This window comes from Diabrotica undecimpunctata, chromosome 9 (assembly GCF_040954645.1).
Source record: "Diabrotica undecimpunctata isolate CICGRU chromosome 9, icDiaUnde3, whole genome shotgun sequence".
In the NCBI taxonomy this organism is placed as follows: domain Eukaryota; kingdom Metazoa; phylum Arthropoda; class Insecta; order Coleoptera; family Chrysomelidae; genus Diabrotica; species Diabrotica undecimpunctata.
The window spans coordinates 90,847,050-90,866,958 of record NC_092811.1 but is presented as its reverse complement, the minus strand read 5'-3'; positions in this window follow the sequence as shown (position 1 = coordinate 90,866,958).

The following is a 19,909-nucleotide window of genomic DNA, read 5'->3' as shown; positions in this document are numbered from 1 at the left end:
ATAGTTGTACTGTTTATAAAACACTTTAGTTTTTGGGCCAAACCAAGGTAGAATTTACAAAAATAGTTTAGGCCGGTATTTGGGCACAATTTTAGTGGCAAATCCAATTCCGGCCCAAAGGACTGTAATTAAAATTGTTGGTGTTTTTTTTCATTCTTTTTGTTTTTTAATATCAAAAATTATTAAAAAAAAATTATTCCGTCCCAAACTTTTTTTTCTATAAAAACAAAAAAGGAAGTTTACAACTATGAAAGTCAGGTAGTTATTTCTAATGGTAGAAAATTGTAAAAAATCTCGAATTTGTTGCCAAAAAAATTTTTTTTTTGTAACTTAAGTTGAAATATTATATAGTCTCACAATCTATTAATTACAGAAAAACATTAAAATAATTTTATTTTATTCTGGGTAGTATTAGATTTTATTATATTTCGCATGTGTTCTAATTTCGGCCTAACCCAAATTTAACCTGACATGGAATCTACAAAAAAAAACTCAATTATTCACATTTGATTTTTTCTCTAGAATCATGCCTATAAAACATCCAAGATGTATGGTATACCAAAAAATACATTGAAAGATGTGAATGCAAAAGTATGTGCACGAAAATATTGGAAGACAACCAGTTTTAACTAGTGATGAGGAAAAACCAATCGTAAAATGGATATTTTTTTTGGCTGTCGCTGCTGTAGCAGCGCTCATTAAAAATCTAAAGAGAGCCAATCCATTTAAAAATGGAATTTCTGGAAATAGGTGGTACCAACATTTCCTAACCGCGCATCCGAAAGTAAGACCTCATGTATCGCAAAATCTGACAGCTAGCCGTTCCTTCGATACAGAGGAAAGGATAAGAAATTGGTTCAAGAAAGTATATGATTATTTCAGTCAAAACAGCATCACAGATGCGTTCGAAGATCCAAGCCGAATATTCAACTGTGACGAGACAGTCTTTTTTATGGCTACACAGGATAAACAAATGTTAGTTAAAAGAGGGTCTAAAGCTGTATATAATAGAACTGCTAACGATGACAAACAATGTCTGACCGTATTAGCAAAAATATCCGCTAGTGGAGATATCCCACCCACCACCAATGATTTTGTTTCCCTATACAAGGCTACCAAAACATTTAGTTCCAGCATAGCATATATCTCTGGCATTGTGCGAGTTTTGTCGTGAAAATGGAATTATTTTGGTAGCACTGGTTTCATACATATCATGCAGCCGTTTGATGTTGCTATATTCCGACCTGTCAAAGTTACATGGCGCAAAATATTTCATGATTTCTGATCCTATTTTGAAAATCAATCTCCCATAAATTCTGCTGAATCCTATTTTGTCACTCCTTCAAAATTTTTAACGCCATTTAAAAATGCATTTTATTTCCCCAGAAAAATATCTCAAACGTCCAAAAGAAAGGCTGCAAAAAAAATTAACACATGTAGTAACGATTGCTGATGATTTCATGGAGTACCAGAGAAGAGCAGAAGCTGAAAAAAATGAAATGGAAGCAAAAATAAAACAAAATCTTGAAGAAAAAGAAAAAAAGCACCTAACATTACTAAGAAAAATGCTGCATCTGCGACAAGAAAACAGAAAAAATTAAAATTTCGAAAGCTGTCAAATCAAACGTAAATATTGAAAATGAAGAAAAACAAAGAGGAGAGATAGATGGAGCAAATAAAAAATAAAATACAGGTGAAAGAACTAGAAAGCCGAAAGCTAACAATTTTATGGATTTAGAGGTGGGCGACTACGAACTAAGTGACTAGGTCATTGTAGTTTACGGAGAGAAACATTTTCCAGAAGTAGTAGAAGAAATAACAGAAGATAAATTCAAAATCAAAGCTATGGAATAAATAGGATACCATTGGAGATGGCCAGAGACAGATTATATTATTTGGTATGATTCAGAGGAAATTGTTTGTTTAATTGCACGGCCTCAGTACATTAATAAAAGGGGTCTTTTTTCTATACCTTAGATAAATAATTTGTAGGTCTTTCATTACAAATATAAATATTGCCTGCAACAATTATGGCATAAGTATCAATATCAAAAAAACTAAGTATATGGTCTTCAGTAAGAACATGACACAACCAACACATATTAGTATAAACGGCATTCAAATTGAAAAAATATCAAGTTACAAATACTTGGGTACTTCAATAAACGAAACTGGAGACCAAAACAATGAAATAAAAAGACGTATCGAAATTGTCAGGGCCACTTTCATAAAGATGAGGAAATTCTTCTGCAATAGAGATATAAGCATCCCTCTTCGATTAAGAATGCTAAGGGGATACGTATTTAACACGCTATTATACGGTGTAGAGGCCTGGAATCTCAAGCAGAACAATATAAAAAATATTGAAAGTTTCGAGATGTGATGCCACCGTCGAATGCTGAAGATAAGTTGGGTTGAAAGAGTTACAAATTTTGAAGTAATGCGAAAGATAGGAAGAGACCCAGAAATTTTGTCAACGATCAAACGAAGAAAACTCGAATATTTGGGTCACGTGATGAGAGGACATAAATACGCATTACTTCAAAATATAATGCAAGGAAAAATAGAAGCAAAACGGAATCCAGGCCGTAGAAGAATGTCATGGCTGCGGAGTGATTTGGCTGTACCACTAATGAACTCTTTAGGTCAGTTGTAAACAAGGTCAGGATAGCCTTGATGATTTCCAATCTCCGATTTGAGTGGCACAAGAAGAAGAAGAAGAAGGTCTTTCATAGCTCTTTACTATTTCTAGCAATAAATGGAAAAGAAGACTACTGCTAAGTAACTTATGAAAGTATTTTTTGTCGTTTTTTTTTGTGTTAAAAATGTATTACATAAGTACATCTTTTTATTTTATTTAGTTTTTCTATGCCTCTCCTATACAAAAATTATGTTTTTATGCTTCTGTATTTTTTATACCTACTTTGAAAATATTAAAATAAATATTTACGTTTTTTGATATGCAGGCCGGAATTACCACTAATTCTTTAACATGGGCCGGAATTAAAGTTTTTTGCATTTTAGTGAAAATATTTTTTTTGCGATAAAAATCACATTTTTAATTTTTTAATAATTATTTTGATAAAGAAAACCTCAAGTTATCAAATCATCGAGATAGAATATATGAGCATATTAACGTGTGTATTAAAAACGGCGTAGGTAGGCGTGACTAACAATGATACCAATATGGCGGTGGGATCATGGCCGGACTCAATAATATTAAAACTACTTTAAAAATATGACTAGTTATTCTGAAGATTTAATCATAATCTAAAAAAGTGCCATACATTTTTAATAAACTATGATTTATTTATCCCGCGGTAAACACTACAAACACGATATATTATACGGACCATGAACGGACTCTCTGAAGTACAGGCCATTACTTTGTTTACATATTTGTATACTAACCTGTAGAACGTTATTCCTGAATATTTTTTATTAACATTGCTTCTGCTACTGCAACTACGTTGAGAACAAGAAACCATTATTATGCACTATCACAATATACCTATTATTACAGTTTCTATAAAAGTATTAAAAAACTAAAAATATTCGAAAAACAACAAACGTAAACAAACATATACGATCTGTCAAAAGTGTCAAAACAATCTTAACAATATGGCCGAAGTGAGGTCGTTTTTAGTCACGTGATGTCCTCTCCATAGATTCTAACTCGATGTATCAAATATACTTTAAACCCGTTTTTTCTATTATTTCTTTTCCTTAATATTTACGTCTAAAGTCAAATATTCCCCCTCAGAAACACAGAACTCGGATTGAGAAATTTGCGACAAGCTACGACACAACCGTAAATTATTTTATACATCCTTGTCAAAATTTTCCACTTTTATTAAAGTCATATACTCAAACTCGAGTACGACAAAAAAACAATCATGATTGTGACTGCCCATCCAAGCTGTCATATGTCACATGTTACCGTAACATTTCCGTTAAGACCAGGGGCCATTCACTCTCCTGATGCCAACCATAATAGTAGCTGTATTTTGGCAAAAGAAAAAAACCATGCAAAACGTGTTTTCTTGGAAATGTGTTACATAAAATCTAGTACATCTTCCATAAATAAAAAGTCTGACATAGATAAATTGAGCAACATTTATTGTTATTTACTGGAAAAACATCAAAAATAAAATAAATATTTTACCTATACATATTCTTGTATGCATAACTGGTTGCATACCATTAAGACAGGTTTAATAATTAAAAATAAAAACTACCCAATATGGGCCTCTTGTTTCTTGAAAATAAATACAATATTAAGAATAACTAATTACATTTTAATCACATTGTTTTTTCTTTCTGTTCTCTATGTATCAGAGTTAAAACACACTATCAAAAGATGTCATGAAATAAACTAGGTTTTACTATCCTGAGCAATTATTGTCCATTATTATATTTTATATTTGTGTTGTTAATGTTGAGTGTCAAAGTTTATTTTAAATAATCCCAACGACTAGTAAGTTGCACTGACAAATTGTGATAGTTTATAAACATTTACAAATTTTTTTTATTTATATTACAGTGTCTTGAAAAAGGAATAAAACAATTCCGAAAGCTTGACAAAAAGTTGTTTATATCGACAGTCACGAATATCCTGTATTTCTTATATATGTATATATATATATATATATATATATATATATATATATATATATATATATATATATATAGAGTAAACTCTTAAATATTAGGGAAATCTGCAAGAAATACTCTAATGTGTATTAATTGTTTCGCCGAACGTTTTCGCCAAAGAGAATTAATTTGGCTTCTTCAGGGCTGAAAGAGAATAAATTATAATTAGCTACCATATATTATCTATTAAAACATTATTGATCTTACCGTAACTTAGAATTGTAGAGTTAGAATATTAAAAAACTTTGCTAGTAACATAGTGGTGTTTTTTGTTACTATGTGCAAAAAAAAGTTTTTTATAAGGATTGAAATGTATGGTAGCTTTGAACTTGACACGTAAAGGATTACCCAAGGTTAATCGAAAAACCCAATGTAACTACATTTAAAAGGAGGTAATTCTTTGAATTGTCGGCAATAACTAAATTTTTGATTTTTAGATAGTTAAAAGTGAGGTTCTGTTTAAGCCAGAACGCAAGCGCTGACAACTTCATTAGTTCGTATGAATCTTTGTGTCGTTAAGGTTCATTGGTAAAACACGAATGAATTTAAATCCCAGTAAAGGGAAATATTATTTTGATTTTCTTTATTTAATTATATTATATTGTTCATGTATTATTGAATCTTATTGAGACGTATCTAAGAAAAGCAAGGGAATTTTATATATTTTTTGTTAATGAAAATTAATTATAAAGGTATGTTAGTTGTTAATAGATATATCAGTCAAGTTAGTTATCTGTGATATAGTATTGTTCTTGGTATCTGATTTAAGTAACAGGTGGTATATATCGCTTAGATTCTTGATGTCACTCTTAACATTAATGGAGAAATCGTTAAGGAAAATATAAGACATTTCAATGAACTCTCTTTTAGATTTATTGTTCTCACGGTGGAGAATTGTGGTGTTAGTATAGTCCATGAGATGATATTTTAAAAACTTTTTTTTTTGTTTTAATGGTCTACTAAAAATACTACTATATTGAGTATTATATTTACCCTCCTCGTGAGTAATACTTCCTATCAGAATTTACTTTTGTCCCTTAATTGCTCAAGCTACACTCCTGCATTTTTACTAATTTATCATTGTGTTTTATATCTATGCATTAGTAGTTTCAATGTAATTACTTTTTACCTGGTTTACTTAGTTTTTTTAAGAAGCTCTGCTGTCAAAAAAATAATACAATTTTATTGAATAGAATATTGCAACAAGTTTATTTATTATTAAACTAATACAGAATTAAAAAACTTCAAAATTTGTATATTGGTATAAAAACATTTAATTAAAACTTGTTAAAAGTGTCGTCCAAAAATTATAGATGCATAACGTTGTCAATCTGAATCATATGATTCTGTTAGTACTTGTAGCTAACACCAAAATTGAAGTGGAGACATCAATATATGGTTTACATATTTAAATTTAAATTATAATGCGACCCTAGATTGATGATAATGGTTGTAAATGTTAGTATTTAAAGAGCTACATGCTTCCTTGCTCGACTTGAACACGTTGTTCTTGTCAGTTGAAACGACACAGAACAACTGCACTTTTTTATTTATTATTGTCTCATATTCACTTACCTATCATAATCCAACCTACAATACAATTTTGAGTCTCTCACGAAGCAAGTATGGAGTAGATGATCCCCGCAAGCACAACACTGAACGCAATGCTCGTGGTAGGAGACGTCCATTATCCTGAGGAGGAATCGATCGTTGATCGGCCGACAACACATGCCGCAAATGCCGTTGCCCGAAATGCCCACTCCAGCGGCTGCAAACAGAAAAGGGAATTTTCCAGTAAAACGGCTAAGGTCATTTTTGTAAAAGGAAATTTTTATATTTATATTACGGCTATAAAAATAAAAGATGGGTGGCCAAGAACCGGAAAAATATCCATATTAATTATGAAATATCTGCATGAAGAATTTTTAAATTATGAAAATATGATTTAGAAGTATTTTGTAATTTGCAGATGACACATTAATTACCTTTTTAATTTAGTAAAAAATGGGAGTGTCATGAAATATAAATTCATAAAAACACGACTCATTATTATTACATATAAAGGAAACGTCAGGTATACCAGCCCCTTCCCATATCAGTTGGCCCACCTATGGAATTTGCAGTTTAAGTCGATTGCCATAAACAAATTATATTCTGCATGTTTTTATAAGTTCCCATATTAATTAATATGGCATTTTTATTAATATTTATTAAAAACGTTACCCTTATGGTTTTTTATTTATTTTCAACAATAAAAAAAATTTCACTAAACCCTGGCTATGCATTCACTTACTTATTCATGTCAACATACGTTGATTTTTTTCATAATTTACATTAAATCCAGAGGTAGGTATGAAAAAGGAAAAAATGAAATGAGAATATGAATTACGATTTGGTACTTACAAAGTAAGTTTTATGTAGAAAAAATTAGTACGAATATTGTATTTAATAAATTTCATTTTATTTTAGGCTAAGAAAAAGCCAGTTTTAACATTACAACAAGAGAAAAATAGACTAAGATGGTCAAAAGAGCATAAAGATTGGACTCAGTCGCAATGAGATTCAATACAATGAAGTGATGAGTCCAGATTTGAAGTGTGTGTTGGAGACACACACTTCAAATCTCTGTTTTGAAGTTCTGTAAAGAAATAGAAGAACTGCAAAACAGATATGACAACTTTAATCTACATAAAAAAGTCAAAGAACTAGCCGGAGTAGGAAGTAGAAGAACCTCGAATATATTGCTCGACAAAAATGGAAATATTATATTGGAAATATTATACTACGACGATGGAAAAAGTACATCGAGGAATTATTTCATGACCAGAGAGAAGCTAGTACATCTGTAGATAGCCAAACGGGAGATGTAGGCCCAAAGATAACCAAATCAGAAGTTAGTTAGGCATTAAACCATGAATGAACCAAAATGAAAACCAATAAATCTGCTGGTCCAGATGAATTACCAAGCGAGCTATTAAAGTTGGTTAACGAGAAAAACCTGGACATAATAGTAGAACTGTTCAACGCTATCTATACTACGGGAATCATCCCTAGAGAAATGTTGACATCAGCATTTGTATGTTTGTCAAAGAAAGTGAATGCCAAAGAGTGTAGTGACTATCGAACCGTAAGCTTAATGTCACATACCTTGAAAATTCTGTTGAAAATTATCCACGCCAGAATTCACTCTAAACTGGAGCTGGATATGAGTGACACACAATATGGGTTCCGCAATGGTATAGGTACCAGAGAGGCACTATTTTCCTTCAACGTGCTGACCCAGAGATGTTTGGATGTTAACCGTCCTCTTTACGTCTGTTTTATAGACCACAATAAAGCGTTTGATAAAGTAAAACATGACCGACTCGTGGAAATTCTAAAAAATAAAAACCTAGATGAAAGAGATTTAAGGCTAATAACAAACCTGTATTACAATCAGCGAGCAATAGTACGAATTGAAAAAGAGACATATGAAGAAATGGAAATAAAGAGAGGAGTCAGGCAAGGCTGCATACTATCACCTCTATTATTTAACGCTTATTCTGAAGAGGTAATTCGAGAAACTCTGGGAGATGAAACAGTCGGCAAGAGTAAATGGAGTCCTAGTTAACAACATTAGATATGCAGATGATACAGTAATAATAGCTGATAGTTTACAAGACCTGGAAAGACTCATAAGTAAAATAGTAATGTGTAGTAGAAAGTACGGACTCTCGCTCAATATCAAAAAGACGAAGTTTATGAAAATTTGTAAAAACAACCATAATACTAACGATAACTAATCTTGATAGTAGAGGGCCAGCAGATCGAAAGAGTAAAAAAGTACACTTACCTAGGAACACTTATAACAGAAAATAATGACTACACTGCAGAAATCAAAGTCAGAATCGAAAAAGCACGTTCTAATTTCATAAAAATGAAAAACGTCCTATGTGGCAAAGACTTAACATTAGCTCTTAAAGTACGCCTAACAAAATGTTACGTATACAGTGTACTATACTATGGAGTGGAATCATGGACGTTAAATCTAGACACAATGAGACGACTTAACGCATTTGAAATGTGGACCTATAGAAGAATTATGAGGGTTTCCTGGGTAGATAGAGTTACGAGCAATGAATTACTGAGAAGAATAGGTAAAGAGAAGGAAGTTAAACATACAATTAAAGAAAGAAAGCTACAGTATCTCGGACATGTGATGCGGGGCGAGAAGTATGGCATCCTGCGACTCATAATGCAAGGAAATATAGATGGCAGAAGAAGCATCGGAAGAAGACGAATTTCATGGTTTAAGAACCTGAGAGGATGGTTTGGATACAACTCAAAACAGCTATTTAGAGCTACTGCCTCAAAAATTAAAATAGCTATGATGATTGCCAACCTCCGTAACGAAGATGGTACCTGAAGAAGAAGAAGAAGTTGGAGACAGTAGGAGTGGCGTCATTCGCAGGAAAAATGAAGCTTTCCATTCCGACTGTCTAAAGAGAAAAGTCAAATTTCCTGCATCTGTTATGATCTGGGGCAGCCTGTCGTCTATAGGTGTGGAAAAGTTACATTTTATCGATGGGATTGTAAATATGGAGAAATATTTGAATATTTTAGAAGAATCTCTTTTACCGATTATGGAACACCGTTTAACATCAGCGGAAGATTTTATCTTCCAACAGGACGGCGCAGGTTGTCATACCTCAAAAAAGAGTTTAAATTGGATTGAAGACCATGGCATACCACTTCAGGAATGGGTTTCTAACAGTTCCGACTTGTCCCCGATAGAGACTTTGTGGTGCGAAATGAAAAAAGCTTTGAGAAAACATCCTGCCAGGTGCGTCAACGAATTGAAGGAAAAATTGCAAGAAATATGGGATTCGTTTACATTAGAATTTTGTCAGAACTTGGTAAAAACTATGCCTCCAAGAATAGTGGATGCCATTAAAAATAAAGGGGATGTAACTTAGCTGTAAACTTTCACATTTTTTTTTGTTAATATTACATATTCTATGCGTTTTTTTTTAATTTATTATTATTCTACTTAATCAATAGTTTTCTTCTTCTTCTTCTTCCTTCTTGTATGTAGGTTTTAAAGTCTGTTTCTTCTTCAATATTGGCCTCCTAAATTGTTTAAATTGTGTGACTTATCTCATGCTATTCTTACTATCCTATCCTCTGCCATTCTACTAATGTGGTCATTCCACTCCTGTTTCCGGTTTTTCACCCATCCATTTATGTCTTCTATATTGCATGCTCTTCTTATGTTTTCGCTTCTCTCCTTATATAACAGACTTTTCCCTGATATTCATCGGAGTATTTTCATCTCTGTTGTTTCTAGTAGTCGTCTCGTTTTAGATGTGTCAGGTCTTTTCTCCGCCGTGTATGTTAATATAGGTCTAATTGCTGCTTTATAGATTCTTGTTTATGTGTCTTGTCTTAGGTGTTTGTTCTTCCAGATTGTGTCATTAAGAGATCCCGCCGCTTTACTTGCTTTTAAGCTTTGTTGTCGTACTTCTTCTTCAACATCTCCGTAACTAGTTATATCTATTCCCAGATATCTAAACCTTGCTTCCAGCTTTATTATCTTCCCATCAATTTCAATTTTACATCGTAGTGGGTATTTAGATGTTGTCATACATATGGTTTTTTCTGCTGATATTATATTGTATTTCTTGGCTGTTGTATTGAAGATGTGTGTTAATCTTTGGAGTCCGTCTTCTGTCTTGGCGATTAATGCGGCGTCATCTGCATACCATAATATTTGGATTTCTTTGTTCTCCATTCTGTAGCCAAGACCTTTACGTACTGTTTGTATTATTTCGTCCATTATTATATTAAAGCAGAAATCTGAATTTGTTTCGAAACTATCTTACCGATTTTTCTATCAGATGTCGCTATTGCGTCCATAACGAAGCCATGTTATTGTTGCTTCCTTATAAGACAGAGAAGATTATTTTTCACGTTAAGAACGGCTATGAATAACTATTCTGATGAGACTTATTAAGTCGAAATACGTATCAATAGATACATAGACGCTTTGAACGTGAAATCAAATCTTTTCTGTCTTTTTCATTTTAAAGAGAAGTGCTTAACGAGTCACCCTGGCTGACTCCGCTTTGTACTGGTATACACATATACTGTGTTAGTTTTCCATTTACCTTTGCCTGTATTCGATTATGAAAGTAGATGTTTTCGATGGTTTGTATAATATTGATTGGTATGTTTCTTTTATACAGTAGGTGTAAGACGTCTTCGATTTGGATGCAATCGAAAGCCTTTGTTAGGTCTATAAAACATAGATATGCTGGTTTATTGTACTCGATGGTCTTTTCTGTGATTTTTCTTAGTATAAATACGGCGTCTACACAGCATCTTCCGGATATGAATCGTTGTTGTTCATCTGATAAAGTTGTTAGTTTATTGATTTTGTTGGTTAGAACTTTTGTGGTAAGCTTAAGTGCGGTGTTCAGTAGATTTATACCTCTATAATTGTTGGGGTCTTCTTTATCTCCTATCTTGAACATTGGTATCATTATGCTATTTCTTCATGAGGCAGGTATCTTGCAGTGCAATATTAGTTTTTGTATAAGTTTTGTCATCTCTAGGGTTATACTTTCCCCTCCATATTTTATAAGCTCGTTGGTTATTCCGTCTGGTCCTAGTGACTTTTTATTTTTGAGTGAATTTATGACTATTTCTACTTCCTGAAAACTGATTTCTATTTCGTGTCTTAATTCAGGTACGTTATTGTGTTGATTATTATTTTCTTTTACTTTAAACAGTTCCGTCAGGTATCTTTCCCATTCGTTTGCTGGTATGTTATTGCATTAATTCAATTCTGCCATTTCTTTCCGTTGGTTTCTTATGAATCTTCATATTTGTTTTTGTGTACCGTAGAAGTCGCTTTCCATCCTTTTTGTAAACTGTTCCCAGTGTTCATTTTTGTTTTTGTTGCCAACTGCTTTTTCCATTTCGTATTCTTCTATAGGTCTCTCGGGATTCTGGGGTATTTGATATTTTGTAATTCGTGTGGGCCTCTCGTTTCTCTTTGCATTTCTCTTTTATTTATTTTCTTAACCATGGTGTATTGTTGTTGTTTCTTTAGTTCAGTATGACTTTGCGTTTTCCTAGAGCTTCTGTTGCTGCTTCTTCAATGTTATTTTTAATTTTCTCGCATCTCGCATTTATATCTTCGATGTCGTCTATTTGTTTCAGCTGTATCTTCTGTGCTAGCCTCCTTTGGTACATTTCTCTTGTAGAGTAGTTCCACAGTGATTCTACATTGAATTTTTCCTCGATGATTTCCTGTAGAAAATGTTTTGGTGTTATTTTCATGCTTATCTTTGCTAGTACTATTAGTTTGTGTTCACTTCCTGCGTCTGCTGAGTTTAAAGTTTGAATATCTAGAATTTGCTTTGGGTGGATTTTTCTATTAGTTACTATAAAATAAATCATAGATTTATGCCCCTTGGACTGTTGGAAATTATAATTGATCTTCACCTGTGGCTGATTAACCAGCCACAACGTTGACGATTTATATATGAGTTTTTGGTTTGACCTCACTTGTTTGTTTGTTTTTTCTTAACCGATCACTGGGGGAAATTTGGTGTTATTAACCACCTTTCCTTTCATTTATTGGTTCCTTACAAGCAGGTTGTCACCCAAACTCATCTTATCATTTAAATAAAAAGCTCTATTATTAGGGTTGGTAATTAGTTGTTCTGTCATAATTAATGACCTCAAGGTTTACTGTCTTTTTACGTAGTTGGCGCGTGTGTTTTAATATAACACCATTTTACCGGCACCATTCACGAAGCCAGGAGTGGTAATTTCATTATACATTAATTAATTCAATTTCAATACTAATTACTACATATAATAATGCTACCTAAAGTTAAAATTAAATCATAACTATTGCTATATTGTTGGAAGTGCATCTATGATTTTCTTAGTTCTTCATTCTCTTCGTCAATGTTTTTTTACTTATACATGTTTATAAAAAAATATAAAAAAAATATAAAAAAAAAATAAAAAAAAAACCACATGTTCTTTTTGCTGTGCTTAGTTTGAACAAATTGTTAACTTTATTTAGTCCAATTTATTGTTTATACATCGTAATCGTATAATGTCCATTTACTTACGTGTCTTTACAACTTTAATATCACTGACTGCTACATATCTTTTTAAGGTAACACATGTAACAACTTCTCCATGCTTGTGTGGTTTTTTTCATATTGTTCTTTTTAGATAAACTGATGATGCTTTCTTATTAAGAAAGCGAAACGTCTTCAATAAATAGATGAAGTAGCCATCAACTTTGTCTTTTTTCTCCACCTTTTGACCGAAAAAACCCACCACTCTTCCGAGTGATTCTTAATTTATATATATATATATATATATATATATATATATATATATATATATATATATATATATATATATATATATTTTATTGCGTTGACCATATTATATAAATATGGCATGTACCTATACGTATAGCTCTTTGATTTGGACGATAGCACCTCCTGAACATCAAACGTCTGCCACAAACTGGAGCTATTGTATTTGTATTTGAAATTTGAAAAATACCAATAAAATAAATAAAAATTAAAAATATAAGAGAAACCAGGCTAAGAGGGTAGATAGCCACTGTAGCAGTACTCTGAAACAAGGGAAATACACTCAGATATATGAGTCACATAAAAATAACTTGGACATCCTGCAAGATCAAAGAAAGAATAAACCTCCTTCGATGGTATTGGACATATAAAGATAGGGGAAAAGGGGAAATGGTGTAAACAGTCGCTTTTGCAGAAAACCTAGTCATCATAATGGAAGACAGTACAGATTGAGGAATCATAGAAAATGGAAATAAGGCTCTGAACAAAATATCCATATAGTTAAAAAAAATAAATTGGTATTAGCGGCGGAGAAGAGGTGGAAATACTAAAAGGAAAAAGAAAAAGGGACTTTATGAAGTTTAACCTAGAAGGGGTTGATATTATACTGAAAAAAGAGGCGAGGTTTCTGTGGGTTTAACTCAATCACTGATTTAATTTCACAAAATGTATAGAGAGGGTTGTCAAGAGAACTGAGAAGAATAGATAGATAGATAGATAGATAGTGTATTTGACTGTAAGTTAGAACAAGGTTTACAGCAAGTCAAAACTAAAATTATAAATATTAAACATTACAAAAAAATGGAAACAATACATTAAAAATATTTAAAACATTAAAATAGATAAAAACGTACAATATAGACATATAATTAAAATAATATTAAATTTGGTTATGTTGCAGCTTGGGCATTCACAGATACACTCTCGTAATATTCACCTAATGTATAAGGACACATGGTCACTAAGAACTCTTTGACTTGGTTTTTAAAAGCTGTAGTTGAATTAATGTTTTTAAATTTTTGAGGAAGTTGATTATACAGTAGTAAACCACATACAGTAGATGACTTCCTACTTATTTCTAAGTGTCGATAGGGTACTACAAACTGTCTCTTATTTCTTGTGTTGTGTGAGTGAATGTCACTGTTACATAAAAAAGTTCTTTTATTTTTATGAATTAGTATCAATAATTCCAAAATGTAAATTCCATACACTGTTAATATATTTAAATCTCTAAATAGGTTTTTACAAGACCAACCATACGGAACACCTGCAATACATCTGAGAATACGCTTTGGGCCTTGAAAACGTCCTTTATAATAGAAGAGTCACCCCAGACAGTTATACCGTAACTCATTGTCGATTGTACCTCAGCAAAATAAAAAAGACGAAGGTGTTGCAGACTAAGTATTCTACCCAAATTTCTCAATTGATATCATTTAGAATTGAGTTTTTTACATACATTCCAACAATGAGTCTTAAAAGATAAATGCGAGTCGAAAGTCACTCCTAAAAACTTCACATCACTACAACTCAAAATACCCTCACCATTGATCGAAATACTTAAATCATGTTTAGTAGAATTTGAATGGGATGTAAATGATAAAAATTTAGTTTTGTGAACATTGAACAGGAGCGACTGATTACTGGACCAATCAGAGAAGGTCTTCAATGAGTTTGTTATTTTATCTTGTAAAAAATGTATGTCTTTATCGCGATATGGCATTGTTGAGTCATCCGCATAAACAGATACAAATGCATCAGACATTACATATGGTAGTTCATTAATATACAAAATAAATAATATCGGGCCCAATACGGAGCCCTGTGGTACTCCATTCTTATTAACAATTGGATCATACATTGAAATCTTGAAGTTATTTTTCACTCTAACTATTTGGTGCCAGTTTTTCAGATAGGAACCAAACCAACTCCTCTAACACCATATCTGTTTTCAATTGAGATTAAGACTTCCTCGTAGAAACTGTTAATGGCTGTGGAAATAGAAAATTTATTTCGAAATCCATGTTGATACTTTTTGATCATTTGGTTGATATCTAAAAATAATAAAAGTTGTTTTAGCATTGCATATTCAATGGAACAGACAATGGTCGAAAATTTGCCATTAAATCAGGACCACCTTGTTTTAATACCGATGAAATGATAGAAGTTTGCAGCATACTGGGACAAACAAAAGTATTGAAAGAAGCATTTATAATGTAAACAAGTGCTGTCAAAATCTGAGACGCAATTTTCTTAATTACTATACCTGATATTTCATCAAAACCACACGATGCTTTGTTTTTAAATTTATATTATATTATGTCTAAGATATCTTCCTCTGTTACACAAGATAGGAACAAACTATTTTGAACAAAATCGTTGGAATGCTGAAAATTTAAATTTGTTTTAATTATTTTACTAATTATATCTACTGGTGCATCTATAAAGTAATCATTAAATTTGTTTGATATTATATCTGAATCTGTAATCCTAGTATCATCTATTTTTAGACAGATATTTTTGTGATTGTTTTGTTGTCCATTAAGTTCATTTATAACAGCCCATGTGGTTTTGTTTTTGTTAGAGGATTCAGAGATTTTGTTAAAATAGAACTGACCCTTTGTGGCCTCAACAAGAACTTTGTGCTGATATTTTTTTGTCTATATAGAGTTTTTAGCTCAGGGTATGCCTTACTCAAAATATACAAATCCTTCAGACTATCTGAAGAAGAGTTTACTTCTTGTGTGACCCATGTTCTTTTTTTTGGTTTTGGTAATTTTTAGTTTTTCTAATAGGACAACTAATATTAAAATAGAACTGTAATTTATCATGAAAGGCATTATATTTACTCTCATATCAGTTGCATGATAAACATCATGCCATGTTTCTCAACTCAAAAAATTATTGAATTCATCTTTACACTTTACAGTTATATATGCTGTTAAAGTCTGGGAGAAAGTATTATAGAAAAAATAGTACATGGAAATGATAATAAGGGCGCAAAGAAAATCACTACTAAGGATGATAAGCGCATATAGAACAACCGCAACAATTGCTGAATAAGTGAGTTGTACTAATCGAGTTAAGTGTAAAGGAGAGGGTGACTATGTACAATTGGAGAAGGGAGGATATAAAGAACCTCAGATCCATAGAGCCCTGGATCAACTGCAATTTTAGACATACCAATTGTTATGTCACACAATTTTTGACGATTCATTGGTCCTTTAGGAGCTATACCTATAAAATTAAAAAGACAAATGACGACAGATACGAAATGTGAGGGGTGGAGGATGACGTAGAACATTGCATTTTTGCATGAATTCAATTCAGTCAGGAAAGGGAAAAGCTGGTAAAAAAAATAGAAAGGATTACACCAGAAAACACAATAACATAATAAATAAAGCCGTAGCTAGCAAATAATACTTTAACATAGTAGTAAATACTTCTTCTTAAAGTGCCTATCCGTTCCAGATGTTGGCGATCATCACGGCTATCTTTACTTTGTTTATTGCAGCGCGGAACAGTTCAGTGGTAGTCGTGTTATACCACTTTCGTAAATTTTGAAGCCAGGAAATGCGTCTTCTTCCCGGTCCTCTCTTACCATTTACTTTCCCTTGGAGAATCAGCTGGAGAAGGCCGTAACGTTCTTGATTTCTCATTACATGTTTTAGATATTCCAACTTTTTAGTTTTGACGGTCATGAGAATTTCACATTCTTTCCCCATTCTACGCAGGACCTCCACATTAGTAACTCTGTCAACCCAGAATATACGTAAGATGCGCCTATAACACCACATTTCGAAAGCTTCGAGCCGATTCATAGATGCAACAGTCAGTGTCCATGCTTCCATTCCGTAGAGCAGAACTGTGAATATGTAGCAGTTCAATAGACGGCAGTCTATACAGTAAATACTATCACTGAAATTATAAAAAAGAAAGTAGAATATGAGAGAATATTGCAAAATGAGCAAAACTAAAAGAATAAAGGAACTGAAAAAATAATATTGAGGAAAAATGCCACTCGAAAAAATACCATCATTTAGAATAAGGTGAATAGACACCTAAACTTTGTAGGCGCAAAAAATTCTATCGCAGTCCTTAAAATACAAAAGGAAGACATTTTTTTTTTAATTTGTACGTAAGAAATATGGTCAACTCAAACACTTTTATGGTCAACAATAACTTTTATCAAAAAAACGGGTTAGGCTAAACCGGTTTTTAAATAAAATAACATTTTTCAAGCCACCTGCATACGTTTTGAATCCATCAATCTCTCCTGCGACTCTAAATTTGTCGCGAGTCCTGCCAGAATACATTTAACAGTTCCGGGGGTGTTAATCCTGCTACACAAAATCCTTTTGTTGCCTATTTAACTCTTTTAATCAGAATTTCATGCAACGTCATACCTATTAGTCCTTAATAATTCACCCCTGCTCCGGTTTTAAAGGGGTGCAGTGGCTGCAAGTGTTCCGATACTTTGATTTATTGAGTAAATGGTTGTTGACCAAACTGTAAGCTGATTATTTCGTTATTTCATTAGGATCAGTCAAAATGACTATTAGGGTTTATGGTTTTTTTATTATGAAGCACGCGCTCAAAAATATATCCGTTGTACGAGATATGTCTGTCATGTGTAAATACTTTCGGAAATATCTAAAATGTCCAATTATTTTTTTATTTAAAGATATGTAATCTTCTTTTTTACATTTGTATATCCATATTAATGTATAAAGAAAATTTAGTACTTAAATTAAGCAGACGAAATATCCGTAACAGTTGTAAAATAAATGTTACAAATAACAATAGTGAGACAAATACTTTTAAAAAATTAATTCGCACACTTAAAACTCATAGATATCAACAATTATTGTCAAAACGTAATAAACTATCAGATATAGAATTATTAAGATATAAATACATATTAAGTACAGCCAGTTGCACAACAGATATATTATTAATATCTTCATCTTGTCTGTAATAATATAACCAGTGTATCCTATTTACGCAGGTTAATAATAATAGCACTATTATTTTATTTAATTAGAAAAGAAATAAGTTTTATTGTTTTACAAGTACAAGTGTTAGTGTACCGCCATGCTTGCGAGCGATTTATCGCGCGAAATAAATCGTTCACAACAATGTAGCGGGCGACAAGCGAGAAGCTGTCCACAGAAAAGCGATTCAAATATCAGTTTTCGTCATGCCTCTCACACGAAAACGTCAAATTGCTCTTCTTTTAGAAGATGGTCCATTCATAGAGTGTTTGTTAAAAAGCAAAAGGAAGTATGGTATACATCCCATTAATAGATATAGGAAAGCATACGGGGAATTTCATCACTTATACAAACAGTTGCAAAAATACCCAGAGAGATTTTTCCAGTACCTCAGAATGAGCATAAACACATTTGACCTACTCCTAAATAGAATTAAAACAAGTATTGGAAAGAAAACTACCAATTTTGGAAAACCAATTTCTACTGAAGAAAGATTAGTGGTTAAAATAACGCAAGTAAAAAACTATTTTATTAACCTAGTAAATAAAAAACTAGTCTAAGGACATAGTAAGTAAAACACTATTTTAAAGACATAAGGTCAGAGCCTGCGTTGATTTCTTCTTCGGTATGCATGGAGCAGTAGTTGTGTGGTAGTGACTGTTGTGATGGCTGACAGGGTAAAAGTTCATGGTATGTTAATGTTTCATCATATTTAGATAAAAAAGGCTCATCAGACTGCTGTGTCTGTTGTACCAGTGGCTGCTGTGGCGTTACTAACTGCTGTTTATGTTGCACCAGTGGCTGATGATGAATTAAAAACTGCTGTTTCTGTTGCTCGGGCTGCTTTTGGTTCACGGTTTCTTTAAATGTGTCAAATACTAACTGTTGTATTTTACTCTTGAGTTCTAATTTATCAAAAAGGGACATACTTTCCATATATGGCAGTAAACTTTTGAAAAAATGCAAATCTGCACTATCTGGTTCTTCACCGCGGTTAATTTCTTTTTCCAACAAGGTAACTTTCTTTTTTTGTAACTCCAAGTATTGTTGGTTGATATTTTGGGTTTTTCGTTTTTCAGAGATGCGACGTGGTTCAAATTCGGATCTAACAGAAGCATTGCTGGACGGGCGTGATGTTGACATTTGAGATTGTGAACATGATGATGATGTTTGGGACTGCCACCTTCGTAATGGCAACGGTGTCACTACTGAGAGCGTATGCAATGTGACATCATCTGCATCACTCTCGTGATTACTTCCACTAATATTTTCTATTTCATCATCCGTAATTTCATTATCATCCCGTTGTGTTTCATCGACTTGCGAACGTCTGGCATCATTTAAATTACCCTGAGTCTGGGCAGGTCTGGTATAATATCTTAAAAATTGCATACTTTCAAAGTACTACCATTTGCTTTTAATTGGTATTGCTTGTGATCCGGATTTTAAAACAGGAATTTTTTGAACTTCACGTCTGAACTGATCTTCATGATTCTTTCACTTTGATTTTGCGATATTACCTAAAACAAGAAACCATTCTCGTTATACCGATACTAACAATACAATATCTTTTTTTGATACCACGTGATAGACTCTCAATGTTTTTAATCCATTAAATTTTTAATTTTGGACACTGTTTTTTAACATTAGATACATTAAAAATATTAAAGGGACAGTTTAACAATCTATATATGTAAATATGTATATAAATATATTTTATTCTAAAAACTAATTCGATTGCTTTTGTTTTAGGTATTTAGCTACTGGATGTTCATTTAGAAGTCTTGCATTTTCATTCCGAATGATAGTTTTTGAAACAATAAGCATGATAGTTTTTGAAACAGTCGAAATAATTTGGAGTAAATTGGTACAAGA